This window comes from Hyaena hyaena, unplaced genomic scaffold, assembly GCF_003009895.1.
Source record: "Hyaena hyaena isolate Hyena2069 unplaced genomic scaffold, ASM300989v1 scaffold_432, whole genome shotgun sequence".
NCBI lineage: Eukaryota > Metazoa > Chordata > Mammalia > Carnivora > Hyaenidae > Hyaena > Hyaena hyaena.
This window is the reverse complement of record NW_024081063.1, coordinates 1,086,277-1,094,510: the sequence shown is the minus strand read 5'-3', so window position 1 is coordinate 1,094,510 and position 8,234 is coordinate 1,086,277. Positions and strand designations below refer to the sequence as shown.

General features: G+C 44.9%; 1 long non-coding RNA gene across 1 annotated transcript; it reads left to right on the top strand.

Moving 5' to 3' along the window:
• Positions 1-513: 513 nt before the first annotated feature.
• Positions 514-6,574, top strand: LOC120245724. The gene is made up of 3 exons (XR_005531855.1): positions 514-713; positions 880-933; positions 6,374-6,574. It is a non-coding gene; the product is annotated as an uncharacterized LOC120245724 (long non-coding RNA).
• The last annotated feature ends 1,660 nt before the right edge of the window (positions 6,575-8,234 follow it).

Genomic DNA, 8,234 nt, shown 5'->3' with positions numbered 1-8,234 from the left:
GCCCCATGCGGGGCTCGAACTTACAAACCGTGAGATCATGGCCTGAGCCAAAGTTGGGCACTTAACAGACTGAGCCACCCAGGCGCCCCTAGATATTGCTTTTTTATCATTTGATTTTTTTTTACAAGTATATAAAATATTATGTGTTTCCTTGAATGTACAAGACAGGTATATTCAAAGAAGTCTAGATTTTATTTCTGTTCTCATTAGTTTCATCCCTCCTTCTACAGATGACTGTTCTTTTTAAGGATATGTCCTTCCATTACCTTTCTCTCTTCCAAATAAGTAAACATACATATATATTTGTATTTCCCACTTTTTATTTAAACATCGGTATAATACACTCACTTTTCTCCGTTTTGATCAAATAACATTTACAGCAAAACCCTAAAAGTGTATTTTATGTGTGATGTGGCTGGGTGCTATTTTAATTTTGCCATGATAGGTAGGCAGGTCTCCAACAGCTCAGAAAAAGTCAAGCCAGCTGCTTTTATCTTCCCACCCAGACAAAATCCATCTCTAAGCCGGGCCAGTTTGAGGTCGATAGAGTGACTGAGATCAGCTGGCTGAACATGGGAAGCACCCTGGAAGGGCGAGCAAATGCAGTTCTGGCCAGAAGCAGTTCCTGTGAGGTTCAGGGTGCAGAGCTGAGTCTTCAACATCAGGCCTTTGTGATGGGTTTGGGATTTGAGGAGCCCTCCATCTCTCAGAAGGTAAGGTGGAGGCTTACCTTAGATGAACCACATTGGCTGTAATGCTCTAACAGTAGCAGCACGTTAGAATGAATACTTCCTGGCAGTTTTATTTTGTTTTGTTTTGCTTTTTTTGTTATTGCTTTTGTTTTTGTTTTGTTTTGTTTCTTTGCTTGTTTGTTTACAGACTCAAAACAATCCCATACAGAGTGATTAAGGATGTGGACTATTTCAGTCAGAGGTCAGTGCTCCAGGAAGGAAGCAGGGGGCGGGGCCGGGGTGGGCAGTGGGTGGGGCCAGGGGACCTGGCCGTTTTGGACGCAGCCCCCCTCCTTCCCCGGGGGTGGAGGGAGACAGAGCTGGCGGCCAAGCAGGTAGGAACCTGTCCTAGCCTCTTCCTTCAGGATGCTTCTTCTGGCTAAGCCAACTCACACCCCACCTTCGCCAAGGGCCCCTAGAACCCGGCACACCAGAAGGCCGAGAAGGAGGCTAGGTCGAGGGAGTGGAGCATCAATGAAGAAAAGAGGAAAGGGCAAGAGGCTCCCGTGACTGGAATAGTCTGGAATATCTGTTCCTCACATAGCCTCAGGCTGCATCTTTGCAACCAGGTCTTGCTGGGAGATCTTGCCTTCTACGAAACATCTGCCTTCTTTTGTTCTTAAGTCTGATTTCTTTGCTCAGACTGCCTTTGGTATTCATTTAAAAGTATATTTCCCCTGCATTAAACATGGGCCCACTTCCGATGGGAAGAGGAAGAACATAGTAATTTGACTCTAAGGCTCTGCCAGTGGGTTTCTCCTCGTCTTTCGATGCAGAAAAAGGGTACAAGATAAGTGATCATGGATAAAAACACATTGATTAGGGCACATCCCTAAACAGAATTCTATGTGGCCATGAACAAGATGAAGGAAGATCTATAAGTACTGATGTGGAGGGATGTACATAGTATATTGATGACTACAAAATAAATCAAGTTGCAAAATATGTATGTTGGTAAATGTATTGGAAACGTTCATAGTCAACTGTTCTCAGAAGTTCTTTCTGGAAAGTGGGTTCGGAGGGTGATTGGTATCCATAGCTATGCTTTCTGCTCTGAGTAAACAAAACCCCAACTCAGTGGCTCACACAATAAGGAAACGCATTATCTTGTAAAGCAAGAAGTCCATGGGGAGAGGGACTCTGGGGTTGATGAACTCAGCAGCTCAGGACATTGCTGGGGACCCAGGTTCTTTCCATCTTTCTGCTTTGCCATCATCAGTGGGTAGGCTTTGTTCTCAGGCAGCACCCCTCTTGGGAGACAGATGCAGCCAGTAGTTGCCGGAGGAACAGCCAAACTTCACATGGGCAGCAGATAAGGCCAGAGTCTCCTGCCAGAGGAGCCCCAGGGCTCCCGGCAACAAGCCTGTCTTGGGATCCCAGGCCCCGCTCCAGCACGGCTGGAAGCAGCCGCTGGGAAGCTTGGCTGGGTCGCTCGGGCGCTGCCGTGGCCATCGTTCCCTTCTGCTGCCTGTGGCTGCAGATCTGAGAGGACAGCTTCAGGACACCCACAGGCTGTCTTCTGAAGAACAAATGCGCACCTGACGCCCCCTATGTGTCACATGTGTCACCTGTCTTTGCCACAACCAAGACCACTATGATTGACTTAAAAATAGACAAGTCAGGGGTGCCTGGGTGGCTCAGTAGATTAAGCGTCTGACTTCGGCTCAGGTCATGATCTCACAGTTTGTGGGTTCGAGCCCCATGTCGGGCTCGGTGCTGACAGCCAGCTCAAAGCCTGGAGCCTGTTTCAGATTCTGTGTCTCCCTCTCTCTCTGACCCTCCTGCTCACACTGTCTCTCTCAGAAATAAATAAAATGTTAAAAAAAAAAAAATAGACCAGTCAGAAGGCTCCCAGGTGGCTCTGTAGGTTAAGCCTCCAATTTTGGCTCAGGTCATGATTTCACAGTCGGTGGGTGTGAGCCCCGGGCTTGGCCCTGTGCTGACAGCTCGGAGCATAGAGCCTGCTTGGGATTCTGTGTCTCCCTCTCTCTCTGTCCCTTCTCCACTGTGCACCAGCTCTCTCTCAAAATAAATAAACGTTAAAAAAATTAAACAATAGACCAATCAGAACCACACCTCAAACTCAACTAGTGCCCACCTCCCTGGAATCATTTGGTTCTCAGGGGGAGGGGTAAGAAACTGCAAAAAATCCAGGTTCTCTTAGGAAGAAGGAAGTGGGGAAGGAAAGTCTGGTAAGTAGCCAACAGCACCTACTACAGTGAGAGGGGACCTTTTAGTCTGTACAGTTCTCTAGTAGTTTGGGTTTTTATGAGCTTGTATGACTTGTATAATAATAGTTATTTTACTTAGGGTAGTGAGAGAATGAGACTTGGCATTAGAAAGATGTTTGATTCCATCTCTATGATTTGTAATATGTAATCTTGGGCAAGTAATTTAACATCTTCAGGTCTTTATTGTGAAAAAGTTGAAAGTGGTTCTCAAGTTGGAAAAAAAAAAAAGAACAGAAAACATTTAAGAGAAAGGGGTTTCTTTTATGTCCTGGGAAACAAATTATTTCCTATCTGTGAAGCTTTAGAAACCTATGCGTTAGATTACACCACTTCAGGTTTGTTATTATTTTAGTATTTCAAAGAACTAGAATAATGCAGTCCTTCTATAAGCACATTAAAGACAGTCACAATGATCTCTTTTTAACAAGTTGAGTAAAATGTTCTTCTGTTTCCTCTCAACTAGTTTGTTGTCTGGAATTGAGAAAACAATACATTGTTCCCAAGAAGTTATGGGGTTTGGTTAGGAGGTTGTGTGGCTATTTTGAAAATGATCAGTTTAGTTCTATTTATTCATACACTTATATCTAATTTTGGTTCTTAATCACTTAAAACCGAATCAAAGCCCACTGTCCTAATATCACTTTGAATTGCCTACTAAGAAAACTGGAAAGTTGGAGAGCCATCAATAAGTAGGACATTAAGGTTTGCATATTTTCTCTTACTTTTTTTAATGTCTATTTATTTTTGAGAGAGAGACAGAGACATAGAGTGCAAGTGCGGGGAGGGGCAGAGAGAGAGGGAGACACAGAATCCAAAGTAGGCTCCAGTCTCTGAGCTGTCAGCACAGAGCCCAGCGGGCTTGAACTCACGAACCATGACCTGAGCCAAGAGCAGATGCTTAATCTACTGAACACCCAGGCGCCCCTATTTGCGTATTTTCTAAGAGATATTGGAAGTTGCAGAGAAGAATTGGTCCTTAGAGTCTAGGAAGTAAAGTTAAGAATTCAGATCGACCCTCAAATTGTGGTGAGATCTTAGGAGAATCATTTCCCTTTGCTGCTTTTAAGTTTCCTTGTTTACCAAACAAAAATAATTAAGCTGTTTGAAGATTACACCCTATCAATTACCTATTGCTGCATAAAAAGGACTACCCTAAAATGTAGTGGCTTAAAACAGCAATCCTTTAATTTGCTCAGTGTTTTCTTTGGGTTGGTAATTTGGACTGTGTTCAGCTAGTCAGATTTTCTGAGCTAAGGAGCTTTTCTGCTGATTTCATCTGGGGGTCGCTCACGTGGTGACAGTTTCTAGATTGGCTGAGAGTTGATGGACCTAGGAGGCCATGCTGGAGTGCTCATCTCTGCTCCTTCATTTCAAGTAAACTAGCTCAGGCTTCTTCACCCGCCATTCTCCGGGAGCAAGAGAGGGCAAGCCCGATGCCCAAGCACTGCGCCGTGTCTCCTAATGTCCTATTGGTCAAAGCAAGTCACATGACCACAATATCAGTGTGGGAAGGGTCTACACAAGAGGTTGGAAAGAGGAAAGCCTTACTGAGTGGGAGCCGCTGGTGTTACAGTCTGCCACAGGCCCATTACATAAATCAATCAGCCTGTATGAAGAATTATATTGTACATTTTAAAATACCAAGTGAGGGGTCCCTGACTGGCTCAGTTGGTGGAACATGTGACTCTTGATATCAGGGTCATGAGTTCAAGCCCCACGTTGGGTGTGGAGCCTGCTTAAAATAAAATAAAGTAAAGTAAAATAAAATAAAATAAAGTAAAATAAAATAAAATAAAAACAAAGTGAGTTGTAGTTATAAACCTTGAAGACAAAACAAGTGTTGTTACTCAGAGTGCATTTGTAACTGCAAGATCCTCAGAGAAAGAGTGATATGTGAACTCAAAATGAGGTGTATCCATATATCAATACTTTTGTTAATTTGAAAAAGCCCACCCTAGAGGAAGGAGATGTGAACAGTCCCACCCAGAGCTCAACATCATCTTGACCCCTGATCTTGGGAGGTCGTCTGCTCCCTATGTCTTCATTTCTTCTCATTGGATCTGGAATCAATTGCCTCCATACACTTAACACAGTTGGTAAATTTTAAGTGTACACACATTTGTTTGTTGTGCTTCTGTCCAGGGATGGTATAGAAAGCTCCATGACGACAGGACCCATGTTGGTTTCATTCCCCAGCTGACACCCAGCACCCAGCACCAGAGCGGGCACGGAACAGGAGCCTAATAATATTTGCAGAGAAGCGAATGACATGAAAAGCTGCACTTACACAGCGTACCTCCCGATGTTGTTTCCTGGCGACAGGCAGCTTCTGTTCTGAGAATACAATGAACTTTGTCTCTCATGGATGATTTATTCTGTCAATAATTTGCCAGGGGAGGGCAGTAGCTCCTTGCTTCAAACTCTCATCTCCACATACCTCTTCTGTAAATCAGTCCTTCCCCGAACCGCGGCGGGACCAAATCCCGTGGATTCTACCTGAGCTCTGCCTCTGGACTCCCACCCTTCCTTCTGCCTCTGACTTCGGGGTCTTTGTCACTTCTTGCTGGGATTCCCAGCCTGGATTCCTCACTGGGTTCCTTGCCAAACAGTCTTGCCTAATCCTGCCTCGCCTCCCCGTCAGCTGCCAGAGATACCATCGTCAAAATATTTGAAAAACGAATTCTAGGATTAAAGACCTCCCCCGATCTCCCCAACCTAGAGATAAGATCGAGTCTAAACATTTTGGCATGAGGTTCAATGAGCCTTCCAATCTGCCCTGGGGTCCTTCTCCCAACTCCTCTCCCATAGGCCCCCCTTTCCCGGCATGCAGCCTCTGCCCAGCCACAGGGAAGGTTCCAGTGTTGTTGAATGGCTGCAACGCCCTAATTTGATGCCTTTGCCTGGCCTGTCTTTGTCTCCCCTGATGCAGCCCACTGTCTCCCTCCTGACTCGAAGTCTCGTTCTTGGGAAGTCTGTTCGGTTTCTGTTGTTCCCATCTCTATTCAAATCTTCATTTCAATGTGTCTTAAGTCTGCAGTCACGGCTCCTGCTGCTGATGCTTTTCAGCAAGGAAGGAGCATTGTTGGAAGAGATGAAAAAATAGGGAGAGAAAAAAATTGTGTCCCACAGTCAACATCCCATCCCTGACTTACTTCCTCCTGACCCGCTATTCCACTAAGTTACTCTGAAAGGCCTTTTGTGAGAATTATCTGTTATGTTTTTCTGCCGGGCATCTCTTCCCTCTTCTGGAAAGGACACTCTTCTTTCTTCGGTATCGGAAAGGCTGCCCTGTGTGGTTGGAGTGGCTTGGGTCGTAGCCACGCCCTTGGACATCATGAATGGGAGAATTGGGTACATGACCCAAATGACCCCATTCAAAATCTTCCTTAAGACATTTTTTTTTTCCCAAAGAAACTTGGGGAGATGCTCTCCTTTCTCTGAGGATGCTAAGCTGGTATGTGCCTCCAGTGATCATTATGATCTCCGGTAGAGAATGCCTGTTTAAGAGATTGGGAGTCCTGATGACATCATTGGAGCTTCTGGATCAAGCTGTGCCTGAAGTTAATTGACTTTCCTTTCCATAAGCCAATAAATTGTCTTTTATTTAATCTAGTTGGTTTGGAGTTTCTTCCAGTTGGATCTGAAGGGGTCCCCAACTACTATACCTTTAAAACACTCCATTATTGTCTCAGGTTTACTCAGAGACATGGATAAGACATGAAAAGAAAGGCCCTGGCCTCATGGCATGGGGTAGGAAACAGGAGCGAGGCAGCATCTTTGGGTGAGGAAAGCATGTATCTCTCTAGCCCTCCTTGAGTCAGTGTCTCACGGAGCTGCGTCGTTCTTGTCTGGATATGTAGCAAGGAAGTTGCCAGAATTCAGGCAACCCATTTCCAGATATAAATAACAAAATGCATTCCTTTGCCCAAGATAAGCTCTTGGTTTAATTCTCTTTTGTATTACTAACACCTTACTTATCATTATGGTTACAAATGCTATCTGTATCGCTGGGTTAAGAAACCTGGTGCTCATTTTCCAAGTACTAAAGTAAAGGGGTAATTCCACTTTCCCCTCCCCCCCAGTAATTTTAGTGAACCATCGAGGTCATTTTGATTTTTCTTCAGAAAAATCTAAAAATGAGCAGTTACTCCTAGATCTTACTAATGAAGCCCATATCAAGCACAAAAGGAGTTTTGTGGCTACTGAACGGAAATAAAACGGGTCTTGTGAAAAACTTCACTCATTTTGGGGAGCCAACTTAAGGAAGATAAAAGGAGAGAAGCCCAAGAAATGATGGCACTTTAAGATATATATATATATGACTTCAAAAGACATTTTTCTTAAACTTTTTTTTTAATGTTTTATTTATTTCTAGGAGAGAGAGAGAGACAGCGTGAGCAGGGGAGGGTCAGAGAGAGAGGGAGTCACAGACTGAAACAGGCTCCAGGCTCTGAGCTGGCAGTCAGCACAGAGCCCGACGCGGGGCTCGAACCCACGATCCACGAGATCATGACCTAAGCGAAAGTCGGACGCTTAACCGACTATGCCACCCAGGCGCCCCTCAAAAGACATTTTTCTTAAAGTGGAGAAAGTCTCTATTTAGAGGTTTTTAGGGCAAATCAAAATTATGGGCCATTTTGGTAAAGGGGAACTGTTAAAAAGGCAGGATTGACAAGAATAAACTAGCAGGGGAAAAAATCTGCTTTTAAACTATTATTGGCTATTCAACAAAGGCCAGTGAACCCATACAGTGCTGTGGCGGGGCATGGGTGAACTATGTGTGAAATGTCAGAGCGAATAAAGTCAGTTGGGTCCTCTCACTAAGAACCAGCTTCAGGATGAGTTAATAAGTTCAGGCCATCTTGTCTAAAAGGGTCAGAGAGAAGCTATCATAAGAGAGATGTGCCCAGGAGGCCTGGAGAAAGACAAGCCTCATGTGGCTTCCTCATTGACCTTCCTTTCTTCTGCTCCGTAGCGTCTTGCTTTGATGTCATTGCCAAGCCCAGGTAAATAGAACATTTATTTCTTCTTACATTCGCTTACTCAGGTGACAGTGTTTACTGAGCAGCTACTGCAGACAAGGCACCGATGAGCAGCCTACGTGACCCGGTGGGGAGCAGAAGGCGCTGCACTGTGGGATTCCTGTCCCCACGCTCCACTCCTCACCTCTTCTAACCTGGGCTGTTCGGCAAATGTTTAGGATACAGACATTTTTGTGCCAGGCCCTGGGAAACTATAGATAGTTTGCAGCTGGGATAGCAGCTGGGCACGG